The sequence below is a fragment of the Polypterus senegalus genome, chromosome 1, assembly GCF_016835505.1.
Source record: "Polypterus senegalus isolate Bchr_013 chromosome 1, ASM1683550v1, whole genome shotgun sequence".
In the NCBI taxonomy this organism is placed as follows: Eukaryota; Metazoa; Chordata; class Cladistia; order Polypteriformes; family Polypteridae; genus Polypterus; species Polypterus senegalus.
The window spans coordinates 142,707,895-142,722,312 of record NC_053154.1 but is presented as its reverse complement, the minus strand read 5'-3'; positions in this window follow the sequence as shown (position 1 = coordinate 142,722,312).

Here is a 14,418-nt window from a genome sequence, read left to right as displayed (position 1 = left end):
AATAAATTGAGACAGACGGATCGCAGTCGGCCAAAAGCGGCACCACGGACCTCCGAAAGGAACTCCAAATCCCAGGCTCCCTTGCGGAACCCGTCAGAGCACGTGCCAGGAGCGGGCGTGCTTATTGGCTCCTAGCCGAAGGGTAAGGCTAGTGATCTCCTGGGCCCAGTTGTTCAAAAGTAACCCAATGGGATTTGGGATAACAGATTGGATTGAATCTTGAAAATGGGTTGTTCAAAGGGAAAAGAGGGATTCTGGAATCAGATCAGATCACCTAATCCAATATCAATTTTAATCAGGATCAAACAGTCTTTTCAGTTGTTCAAAAGTTTGTGTATGAATTGGGACACATTTGATCCCAAAAATCAGGATAATCCTGATCCCAACACAGAAGTGGATTCAGTGTGGATTTCTGGCACACAATAAAATAAAACTTGAAAATTGATCAAAAAGCTATGTTTGCAGGTGATGTATACATCTATTTATATTTTGTACAATTGTTGAACTAGGACAGTGACAATGTAAATAAAGTAGGGAACAAGACATGAAGACTTTTGATATAGTCAAAGGAAATAAATCCTTGTGAAATATCAGTACTCAAACAAAATCTCAAAGCTCAAAAAGCTCTGCTGTCCATTGTATTTTAATGAAAATGACAATTACTATTACTCAAGTCATCAGTCAGAAGTAATGTCTTACAATTGCATCCCTGATCACACGTCCTGTCTGGCCCTCATTTGGAGTGAACATTGGAGGTTGCTCTGGTTGCAGCTAATCAGGCTCAGGTCCATCATATATGTCATCAAGAGTAACATTATGCCTGGTGGCAATGTTATGCAGGACAATACAGGCTAGTATTACAAGGGATATCCAGAAAAAAAGGTTACAAGTGCCCTGGAGGGTGCAGGGAATTTTTTTTTTTGAAGGTTGACATACCTGCGTGTAGCGGGGTCCTAACGGTCAAAATAAGCCCAGGACCACGTCAGTCAGTTGTGAAGTGTCATCACAGCAAGCGAGTTCGTCAACCTCTGCTGAGGCCGTTTGCTCCACATACCGCCGATGCGAGATTCGTTCGGTCATCAAGTTTCTCACTTTGCGGCGCGAATCCGCGGCCGAGATCCATCGTCAGCTTGTGGAAACTTATGGAAAGAATTCTTGGGTGGGAAACGTTTTTCCAATGATGAGGAGGCGAAGGAGACAGTGGAGAAGTGACTTTCGGAGGTGGAGCGAAGCATATTCGACAAGGGTATAAAAAAGCTGGTGCCCAGGCTGAAGAAGTGCATCGAATTTGACAGTGATTATGTTGAGAAATAAACACATATTTTGGAACATACCCTGTAAATTTGGTTGAAATATATTCATTTTTCGATTTTTAACAGCTGTTGTAACTTTTTTTTCTGGATATCCCTCATATATTGCATGCCACCTTAGGTTCCAACTGCAAGTAGTTAAGGCATGCAAAGCGCCTCTTCAGGACTCCATTTAAGCGATCAATTGCGCATTTTGTTTTGCAATGTGCAGAGTTGAAGCCTGCCTGCTCAGGTGTGTTTGCAACTGGAAAAGGGGTCATCAGCCATTGGTAGGAGTGGATAAGCACTGTCACTCAATATTATGCCATTTGGTCAGTTGGACTGGAGCTTTCTGTATAGTGCGCTCTCCCTCAGGATACGTGCATCATGGACAGACCCTGGCCACTTAACACAGTTTGTGATGATGAGGTCAGCGTTGGCCACAAGTTGGACATTGATGCTGTGCCTCTCTTTTCGGTTCACATACTGCCACTCCCTTTCATGAGGCGCTTGAATGTGCACGAGTACAATCAATAACACCAATAGTATTAGGCATGTTCCCCAAAAGAAAGAAACTTCGCTTAGTTTGTGCCATCTGGTCATCCTTGGGAAATGAAACAAATTCATTGACCAGACTGGCCAATTCAACTGAGAATGCTTTCACCACATTACTGTTGATTTGTCCACTCCCATATTGTCACCAACAACCTGGTATAAAGTCCCAGAGGCATAAAAGCGCAGTGCAATTGGGCACTGTTCCTCCACAGACAGAGCATGACTCCTTTTGGTTTTGTGCTGTACCTTTGGCCTGACAAGGTCTGCAATGTACTTGATATCATCCCTCCCAAAGTGAAAACGGGCATACAGTTCCTCTGTAGTGTATTGCGCAAGTGGTTTGGCACGCTCAGCATACATTCTTTCATGGTATTTTCTCCTTCCCAACCTGTGGTAGCGATGAATAACGCCTGCTATGCCAATGCCTCTGTAAACTTATGACCGAGGTGTGTAAGGAATTGGTGATTTTATTTGGTCACACACCAATTAAGCAACAACGAGCTGACTGGTTTGTCATGTGTTGTATTACCCCAATCAAGCACAGGTCCTATAAAATCAGTAGAGATGGAACCATGGACTCAAAAGGGCCTAATTTCACAGTGGCAGACAACCATGCACTGTTGGAGGGTGTTAGGTGCCATTATTCCTCCATAGTAGGACACTTCAGTTCATTAAAGGGGAGAGAAGTGACCACGATATGCAAACAGAACATTTGGGAGGACATCACCAAGAATATGAATGCTATAGGGGCTGGTCAGAAAAGTCATATTAAGATGGAAGAACCCTAAAGCCAAGGCAACAAAGGACCTCGCTGAGGCCAAAAACCCCACAATGGGTAACAAGCCTTTCAAGGGGGGTGAGTATACTGACATTGTCCTTGACATTAGTGGTGGTGACAAATCAGAAGCTCTGCATGGAATTGATGGTGTTGAAGTCGATGGTGAGCCCACAGTTACAGAGGAGGGTGGGCCTGGTCCTCCTAATGAAGAGGAAATATTTGTCCTCAATCTCAGTCAAGTGGTTGAGGAAGAAGGTGGATCCTCACAGATAGAGCTAGCTGTTGTCACAGAACTTTTAAAAAGAAAGCGTAAGCATTCTCCAAACCTGGATGGTGACGCATATGAGGTGCTTCTTACAAGAGAAACTGAAAGAGCAGTGCAGATTCTTCTAGCAAAGGAACAACTCCTCCTTACCCAACTACAACAAACTAAAGTCAGAATGGAAATCCAACTCCTAAAAGCAGAAATTGAAAGAGCTGGTCTCTGTACCAATGAGGAACTGTAAATGTTCCTTATTTTGTTGACTATTGGACTTTTTTGTTTTACAATTATATAAAAATAACCACAGTGCATATGTGGGGAAATATTTTATTCTTTCATTCATTCATTTATTCTTATGAGATTGAAATGGAATCTGGTTGTTTATAAATGAAATGGAAAAATATTTGTTTATTGTGGTGTTTTCTGTTTCTTCCAAGTAACACACATGATGGCTATTTGGCTACTGGTATTTTTGGTCTGCCTGTTGTTCTTTACATAGCCAGTAGGCTACACTGTGGGTTCCATTTAAAGCACTAGTAAACTGGATTTGGTAATCCTGAATATTCTGTATCTGGATAACAGTGATCAAATCTAGTGTTGCTTTGAAAAACCAGCATGAAAGTAAAATGAATTACCAGATCCTGGATAGCAAAACAAGGGATTACAAAATCCAGATCATTTTTATCATGATTAAATAGTTTGAACAACTGGGCCCTGAGCATACCTCCGACTGAATTACGTAACTTTTTTGGATGTACGCAAGCTGGAGAAGTTGCTTCAGTTATGTTATGTTCAGTTAAGTGGATGCATGCCCTACAAGAGAGGCCCGAAACGTTTACAGAGTGGCCGGGGGAAGGGCCGATCGAGCCGGAGGAGCTGGATGGTGCTGTCTCTCGGAGCGATTCAGTCCTAAAGATCCCGACCCGTGTTATTAATAAATCAAAGGGCTCTCTTTCACTAATAAGAGAGACCCAAACTGTGGACAAGACCCAGATTAAACAGGAGATCCCAAGAATAAAGAGGGGGTCTCCTGACAAAGCAGAGCAGTGAGCTGAGAGCTCAGGTGCAGCCGTGGAACCCTCCTCAGTGGACAAAGGGGCGGAGCGGAAGTTTCCAGACTCGCAGAGGGATACACACTGGAGGAAGGCGGCTGTGCTACAAATGCTGCTGACCAGGCCATGGATGGCGAAGTTGTGCTGGGAGGACATGGAATACAAATCCTTTTTCATATAATATTCCCCCAAGGTTCTCCTGGAAAATTTCTGGACTTCGCCAGGGCCCGACCAACAACTTCTCCTGGAGGAAGACATCCCTCGCGGGGCTGGCCGCTCTGAATCATGATTCTTCGCTGGGGGTGGGGGGTACTGTGAGATATGGCCGGCCAATACCCCCAGGCCACCAGGTGGAGCCCTCCTTGCAGCATAGAGGTGCCCCGGATGCCAGCAGGGAATTATGGACAGTGGAGTCATAATACACAGCCCTGCTGGATACCATGGAGGCTGCCAGGAGTCGCTGCAGGGAGGCCTAGGGATTTATATTTTCAGGTACAGCCTGGAAGTATTTCCAAATCATGGGAACGGAAGAAATGATATACTTCTGGGCTGAAGAAAAAAGAGAAGTTTTACCTGACCCGGAAGTGCTGGATAATCAATGGACTGAGAACTCAGAAGCACTTCCGGGTTGAGGACTATAAAGGACTGTGGAAGATCCCAGACGCATGAGCATTATTGTATTGTATTGTTTATTGAGTATTTGGGAGTGGAGGGTGCTTTGTGCACTTTATTATTATAATTAATATTCATCTTTGGACTTTTACCTGGCATCTGACGTGGTGCCTGAGGGTTCAAGGGGTCAAGAGAGTTCCTAAACTGTCACAGTAGCTAATTCTTTCCTGTCATTCTTGAATTATTATTTTTCATTTTTTATGCTATTTCTGTTGGTTAGTTGTGTACTGTCTTTTCAAGTTTGTCTCTGCTCTTTGTGCTTTGTGAGTGGAGAATGCGGGGCCACTCTGGCATCACCAGTCCTGAGCCTTCCTTCTGACTATTTAAAGCATAGGTTTAGTATTTTTCAAGTCAAATGTATTTCTTCACAAACATACTATATATGCATTTGCCACAGGAAGTTGTTCTAAGGTTAATCACTTTCTGTAATATCTTGCCCGGACTGGCATTTCAATGTTGCAGTGTTTAAGGCATGGAGGAAAAGCTTAAAAAAACGTACCAAATACATCCATTTTTTAATCACGTCTTACGATTACACACACATTGGAAAACTGCTTTACATTTAATTTTTGAACAAAAAAAACCATCACTATTATAAGATTCAATGATATTAAAAAGAAGATCAGGTGTGCAATATAGCTCAGCATTTAGCCTTCCTACTCAATGTTTCATGCCCCTGGTGCACAGTTCCCTCCTGACAGATCAAACCACAGTAAACATTTCATACCATCTGGTTGGTTATGTTTTGATTTACTTTCGTATTTATGTGAGAATTCACATAAGCAAATAGAAAACATAGCCTTTCCCCAAGAAATTTAATACTAAGAATATGTGATAAAAGTAATTCCACATGCCTTTTGTTGTTACAAACTTGTGTCAGAAACACAAAAGGCACAGATCAATACTAAATAGCTGCCTGGGCTTCAGAAATGCACATATTTGGTAAGTTTTTAAGCTTTTCCTCTGTGCCCCATACCCTGTTTGCCTTTTTGTGCATAAGCCAGGGGTTTACATTCATTCTCCTTGTGGAGCGTTTTGGGATATTTTGGGACTTTTCTGGTTATTTTGCCAGCTTCCCTTCATTGGGACCTACTAAATTGGAAGAATGCAGCTACCATTTGTGAGACTAGCTAGATTTGAAGTGAGTCTTCTCTGACAGGCTGGTTAGGTTCTTGCTCTGCCATTATGGTCCTTGTATGTCAAAACTGATACTTAATGTCAGTTGAATAAGAGATTTGAATATCTGGATACAATGGACATAAAAGGTGTTTCACCCCTTTAATCAGATACCAAGCAAAGAAGTAGTGATGGTCTGAAAATATCTAATCTTTCAACCAATATTAAAAATTATTTAAGATATTGAATAATACAGTATGCCAAAGCATGCTATAAATGTAATATAGCTAGACCTATTTCATGCTGTGTTGTCATCCTGGTTCAGTAAAACTGTTACAAGTTCCAGATAGACCTTCTTCTTCTTCTTTTGGCTGCTCCTGTTAGGGATTGCCAGAGCGGATCATCTTCTTCCATATCGTCCTGTCTTCTGCATCTCTTTCCTCTTGCCTGACAGCTCTATTTTTAACATCCTTCTCCCAATATACTCAGCATCTCTCCTCTGAACATGTCCAAACCAATGCAATCTCGCCTCTCTGACTTTGTCTCTCAACCGTCCAACTTGAGCTGATCCTCTAATTTCTAATCCTGTAATTCCTCGTCACACCCAATGCAAATCTTAACATCTTTAACTCTGCCACCTCCAGCTCTGTCTCCTGCCTTCTGGTCAGTGACACCATCTCCAACCCATATAACATAGCTTGCCTCACTAACGTCCTGTAGACCTTCCCATTCCCTCTTGCTGATACCCGTCTGTCACAAATCACTCCTGACACTCTTCTCCACCTATTCCACCCTGCCTGCACTCCCTTTTTCACCTCTCTTCCACAATCCTCGTTACTCTGAATTGTTGATCCCAAGTATTTAAACTCATCCACTTTCGCCAACTCTACTCCCTGCATCCTCGCCATTCCTCTGACCTCCCTCTCATTCACACACATGAATTCTGTCTTGTTCTTACTGACCTTCATTCCTCTCCTCTCTAGAGCAAACCTCCAACTCTCCAGGGTCTCCTCAACCTGCTCCCTACTCTTGCTACAGATCAATGTTATCAGCAAACATCATAGTCCACGGTGACTCCTGTCTAATCTTGTCTGTAAACCTGTCCATCACCACTGCAAATAGGAAAAGGCTCAGAGCCAATCCCTGATGTAATCCCACCTCCACGTTGAATGCATCTGTCACTCCTACTGCAGTTCTCACCACTGTCACACTTCCCTCATACATATCCTGTAGAATTCTTACATACTTCTCTGCCATTCCTGATTTCCTCATACAATACCACAACTCCTCTCGAGGCACCCTGTCATATGCTTTCTCCATGTCCACAACGACACAATGTAACTCCTTCTGGGCTTCTCTATACTTCTCCATCAACACCCTCAAAGTAAACATTGCATCTGTGGTGCTCTTTCCTGGCATGAAATCATACTGCTGCTCACTAATCATCACCTCCTTTCTTAACCTAGCTTCCACTATTCTTTCCCATAACTTCATGCTGTGGCTCATCAATTTTATCCCCCTTTAGTTACTACAATTCTGCACATCCTCTTATTCTTAAAAATTGGTACCAGTACACTTCTCCACTCCGCAGGCATCTTCTCACTTTCCAAAATTCCATTAAACAATCTGGTTAAAAACTTCACTGCCAGACTGTAGATATTTTTAGTTAGGTTTAGCAGATTTAAGTGCTTGTAAATCATTTTTTAAAACCTGACCATTCTATTTCTCTAATTAAACTCTGGAGATAAACACAGATTCATTACAAATATTTTTCAACTTAGTCTCTTATAGAGGCCCTCAGTTTATTTCTTACTTTTAAGGAGCATCGTTTCATATACATAATCATAATTAGCACCACATTTATTCCTACTTTAGGACAGCATTTAGAGGCAAATGATCAGAGTGACTTAGGTAAATCAAGATTTGCAATCTATAACATTATTTGTTGGGAATTACTTATAAAACAAAATAAAATCCACTTAGGATGTTACATAATAATTACCTTGAAAAGAGCATTCAAGAAATATTTTAAAATCAAATGTCACTCCTGTTTCTCCACTAAAATGTATATAATATGCTAAAAAAATATTTTTAATTCTTTGCCTAAAGTGACACTGGTTCTGAGTGTCCATTTGTACATATAGAATCTTAAGGACTTCTGGACTACATTATACACTTATTTGAAGGAAGCTTGTTCTTCTCTTAAGCAGTTTTCAATTTCATTTACAGAAAAGACAACAATTTCCTGGTTTATCCAATAGTACGACACACTACCAAGGGTCCAAGGCTCAAAGTGTCATCACAGAAGCAAGTTTCAATGTGTCTATATAATGTGTCAGATTGGTAGAGTGACACAGAGATTAGCTGTGGCATTACATTTCAAAATACTGCCTTACTCATATGTATCGCATCTGAAACTAATTTTTTCCAGCTGTTATTCACCTTCTTTACTACTCCACCTCTGATTAAGATTTATGGGTGTTTTGGATTTGAAGTTCAATAAGTATGGTTTCTTGAAAAGTGGTCACTCAATTTTAACATTCAGAGGTTTGGATAAGTTATGGGCCAGGATTCCTGCTGGTGATCTTCATGCTTTTGCTCATATGTGATCATTTATCAATGTCTTGTGGATTAGGGCTTTATGATTATGATTTCAGTTTCCTTTATGTTTCCCCTACATTTTTCTATCATGGTTATTTACATTTTTTCCATATTGCGGTTCATGGACAATGACTTAAGCAGAGATTACAGTATGTTATGCAGTTGGCAAGACATATCACATTTCCTAGGCACTTTCATCTTCTTGGCAATGTGCAGAAACTATTAAAAGGGTAAATAAAACGTTAGGTTACACAGTAAAAAGTGAATATAAATAATTCAAGAGTCTGTGTAATTTGAGAGGTGACATTACATCTCTAGTACTACGTACAACTGTGATCATTATGTTGCAAAAACATAACAGCCCTAGAAGCTATGTAAAAGAAGAGCATCTGTTTTTCTCCTAGATCTTGAGAGCTTGTCCTATTGTGATAGGCATAGGTGGTTAAACCTCCTTAGTCTTGAGCAAAGAAGCCTGTGTTGTTCAAAATTCTCCAACACATCGATACATTTCATTCAAAACAACTCTTTTGTTTACAGAAAAATTCCTGGGATACTACAACAATCATGTGAGGAAGGTGCTTGGGGTGATTTGGACAGAGTCAAAAGGGAAGGTTTATTGGTTCTTTTGCAATAGCAAGCTGAAATACAGTACATCACCTCAACAAATCACAGCTTGTGTGGGATTTTAATATATTACCTGCTTTAAGTGTAACTTTGTAAGTTCCCAAAATGTGGCAATTAGTTTCGAAAGGCAAAGTGAAAAACTGAAGATAAAGGAGTATATTAAACAGCTAGTGAATAAGAATGTGAATTTCCCCTTGGGATTAATAAAATAAGTATCTATCTATCTATCTATCTATCTATCTATCTATCTATCTATCTATCTATCTATCTATCTATCTATCTATCTATCTATCTATCTATCTATCTATCTATCTATCTATCTATCTATCTATCTATCTATCTATCTATCTATCTATCTATCTATCTATCTATCCGGAGATCTGATTATAATCAAGAACAAGACTAAAGTGTTACTTTAAGCTTATCTTAGGGTTATGTGTGGTGAAAATCAAACCTTGCACACCAGCCAGGTTACACCAGTCTCTATGTAAAGTATGATAATAGTGCCATTATATTGTACAGTAACTGTATAGCAGTAGTGAAGTTCAACTCTGTCAGAACTGACAGAATGATGCATGTAACATAGCCCATAAATAACAGACAAAAACATGCACTTTTCTGTTGAGTATACGTTTGTGTTTAAGAAGAACACCACTTCAATGCAAATTACATAAGCAACAAGGCAGTAACTTAAAATGATTCTATCAATGCCTCTCCGTGGTGCAATTAAGAATTTTGAACTTAATCACACTGAAATTCCATTACAGCTTTCCCCTGACTCATTTTAATTATAATTGTAATTGTATAATTATAATTGTATAATTGTATATGTTATAATTATTATAACATTTATTTCTTAAGCATTTTCACCCAGGACCAAAGGGAAATGAGGATGTTTTCAAACCTTTTCCATCATAACTATAAATTTACTTTTGTGAAATGTAAACATTTATGCAATACATTACAAAGAGTCAGAAAAATACAAAAAGTTGCCTATCTCTTTTAATCTTTATGGATTTTGAGCACCAGAGAGTGGATATTAAAATATCTTTTTTGCCTACTTTGATGTCTACAGTTAAGTAACAAATTTAACAATACTGTAAATGCATTCTAAAGTTGCACCACATACTTAAGGAAAGTGGCCTTTAATAAATGTCAGAGATGAAAGGAGTACAGAAAATAACAAACATTATAATGTCAAAAATACTTCTTACTATGTAACATAAGACTGAAATATCAGAAATAATCCAGAGGTCTTCATATCTTTGTTAATCTTTGATCATTCTGTATCATATCTCTCTGAGATCAATATTCTGAAATTAAATGCAGACAATGATAAAGTCATCTTTAGAACTCCAACTTTAGAATCACCTTCAAACTAACAGAGGTGAACTTCAAAATTTTACTTTTACCTGATTTCTATGGACAGAAGGTATATGGTAAGTCAATTGAGATAGAGTTGTTAAAAATCAAGAAATGGCTAAATGAAAAGAGAAAAAATATATTTCGGGGTCACTATATTATACAGATTTTTTCTGTAAAACAGTAATAAAATCCTTTCTCCATCGCACATATTATGTTAATAATTACTTTTGCTGTAAGTCATAATTCTTTGGTACATAGCTTTATTAACAACATAACAATTAAAGAATAGGTTACAAAGATTACGGTAGATATATTTATTATTGGAACAACAGGCAATAAATATTGTGAAAATATCTGCTTATGTGCACATTTTTGGCCATAGCAAAATTCCTGCTTGAGTTCCATCCTGATCAAAGATACCTGTGCTCCAGGTAGCTTGAAATGGCATGGCAGTACTTGATCTCATCAATGATGCTGGCATCCATCCATCCATTTTCCAACCCGATGAATCCGAACACAGGGTCACGGTGGTCTGCTGGAGCCAATCCCAGCCAAACACAGGGCACAAGGCAGGAACAAATCCTGAGCAGGGTGCCAACCCACTGCAGGACACACACAAACACACCAAGCACACACTAGGGCCAATTTAGAATCGGCAATCCACCTAACCGGCATGTCTTTGGACTGTGGGAGGAAACCCACGCAGACACAGGGAGAACATGCAAACTCCACGCAGGGAGGACCCAGGAAACAAACCCGGGTCTCCTAACTGCGAGGCAGCAGCGCTACCACTGCTCCACCGTGCCACCCTGATGCTTGCATGTCTTATTCAATTATATGCAATTTTACTGCTAAAATACCATCCTGGCTTACAAAGTGTTTCATGTATTGCACACTTATGCATCTTGGTAGGGCACTTAATTTAAAAATCAGCGGCCATGTAACATAAACATCTGATTGATAATCACATCAAACAGTTTGTCTCAAGTCTATCAATTACATATGTCTAAAATGCATATAAAATGACATGGAACTCTTGTATTTTCCTTTTTTTTGCAATTCCATTTTTCATGTGCTTTTGTTACATGCAGTTCAGTTTTTTCATCACCTGTGAAATGACAACCCATCCCCCAAAGATTTAATTAGGTCAGCATTGAAAATAAAAATGTAATTACCTTGATAGCATCATTCAGCTCATTATGTGTGTACTGTAACTATGTCTTCCAACTGGGAGATCTCAAAGAAATGTGGTGCAATGTCAAACTCAGCAAAAGGTGCAAATGTAATGCTATAAGCTCCTGCTCAAACCAGAGGACTTCTGAGTACTCAACTTCAGCAGCAGTAATTATGAGAGAATGTATTTGTAAGCCCAGAACAAACTGGTGGATTTCTGAGCTGCTGCACCAATCTCATCTACAAGAAAAAAATGTGACCATAAGAAGCACAATCAATGGTAAATACATTTTCAGACTGGTATGCTTCTGAGTATCTACATGCTGCATATGCTAGTTCTTGCACCTTTGAATCTTACCATGTGCCAGGATCTTTTTGTTTCCCCATTAAATATAGTAACAACTTTGTCTCCTGAATGTTACCTTACTCTTGTAAATAACTTCTTTCAGAGGACATAAAAGCTTATACAGCACAGTCTTTTACCCAGGATATCATTTAACATTTACCTTGCTGTTACTTTCAACAAAATTCTGTCTTTAACAGATAACTTAAATCATATTCTCTGACTGTTATACTTCATCAGAATAATTTTCACATCTGCAAAATTCTTTCCTTATTAAATGCTTCATTAAGAACGTCAAAAGTGCTGTAATGGCTTTACTGAGTTTTACTTGCATCAGTGACCTTACAGAATAAGGCAGTGTTGTTCTTACATGCTGTGATATATTTTTCCTATGCAAATAGCTGACAAAATGTGATCATCTCAGTGGCTTTGCATTTCTTATTCATGGAATTCATTCATTCAGTTACTAAATTCACTTAATCCAGTGTTGTGTTGTAGGTGCCCATACCAGAAATTAGGAAAGAAAATACAAGAATTAACCCTGACCAAGACACTAATTCCATCACTTGGTCAATTATTTATTCACTCATATTGACAAATTTAGAATACCAAATATACCTAAAACAGATGTAGAAAGCAACCTGGAGTACCTGGAGAATAGGCAACGATGACATGGGCAAAGTCCATACACACACACACAAACACAAGCGTAGTACTGCTACCTCGGGGGAGTTGGAAACAAGGCATGGTCCTTGTCAGTGTTTAATGTATATGAGATGTACTTCAGGAACTCAAGTTTTCCTCCCATGTTCCAAACCAATCAAATTAATTGGCACTTGTAAACTTGCTTAGTGTGATTGTGGGCATAAGCATGCTCATGATGATGCTGGGATATGGTTTCAGTTTGCTAAACCTTTAGGAGGTACTGGAGAAAATAAAACCCTTTAGAATCCTACTGCATTGGGAAATCTAAGCCAAATGTGCTTGGAATGCTATGAAATGAAGATACTGTATGCATGTTATATTCACATTTCACTCTTCTATTCCTAACACCATTTCTAAGACACAGAATTCATCTGTACTTAAAGCGTGGAGTTATGGCTCTGAGGCTAAAGATCTGTGCTGGTATCCGGAAAGTTGCCGGTTTGAATCCCCATTACTGTCAAAAGAGATCATGCACTGCTGGGCCCTTAAACCTGCAATTGCTCCAGGAGTGCTGTACAATGGCTGACCCTGCACTCTGACCCTAAGGGGGTATTTGAAAAGTAACAAATTTCTAACACAAGAAAATTGTATAAGGTAAATTAAAGAACAAAAACTTAAAAGTGATTTTTTTCTAGAATTTAGTAGACAGAACCAACCTGGTTGAGGACCCAGAGCCACGAGCTGTTGAAAGTCTTGAACTCTGTCGACTGCCAGGGGCTGAACCTGAAATAGGAGTGAAGGCAGGCAGAGGAATCTGAGCCTGAGAAGGCAAAGAAAAAAGTAAATGTTGGCATTTTCAAAACAAAGATTATTTACTTGGCAATCTACATTCATTCTACATGTCTAACATAGCAAGATACTTTCACAGGGTAAATTAGACAGAAATACTCGAAGTGTCAAACATGTTAGTCCAGGAAAAGCAATTTACCACACAAGACAGTAATAATAACACATGTAAAACAATATATTAAAATAAAGATGATTTGGCAAATAGCATCTTTCAATACTTATTATTTAAAAATAAAAACTTCTTGGAAAATAACTTCTTTCCATTCTTATTTCTTTTTTTTTTGACGTGTCACCATTCAGTCCAAGTCCAGTGCTTCTGCTGACATAAACCTACTTGAGGTTCCCAAATTTAGTCCTCTTAAATGTTGGCTTTTTCAACTACCTTTCTCATCAGACACCATGATACCTTTCTTCAGACATATGTTTTAAATATAAAGGTAAATGTGCACTTATTTCTGCCTTATGCTTGAAATCTAGTACTGTGTGTTATTTACTTTTGTAATTATTATGAAATGACGCACATAACTGATGTATTTACAGTTGTTACCTCTCATAATTGGTTAACTTCTTCATATATTATGGTTCTGTTATGCAGTAAGTGTACCTTGTAATTCAGAAATTTGACAAATAATTACATCAGTTTACTTTGTTATTTTTAGGTGATTTGCATTTTATTGTGAAATGTTTAAAATATGTAGGATTATCTCAAATGTTCTCACTTTTTAAGTTAGCAGCAAATGTGCTAGCAAACACATTGCACAGTTTAGAAACTAGAATCTTTTGGAAACGTGTTCATATATCTGCACATGCAGAATATCTTGGGTGCAATGTGTACAAGCATTCTTTGTAGACAGTACCTTTGTTATAGGTTCAGACTGGACTGAACTTTTATTTCAAACATGTATTTTCCCATATCTTGTGGAATATCAGAGTTATGGAGTTTGAACTGACCATAGTTAAGGCATTAATTGCTGGGGTGGATGAAAAGAACTATGGCCAAAAGTCTGATGATCTGTCACAGAGATAATGCATGAAGCCATTAAATTAAATGAAGTATTCCACGCAGTTGGGCAAGGAGTGTTCTTTGGTTTAAA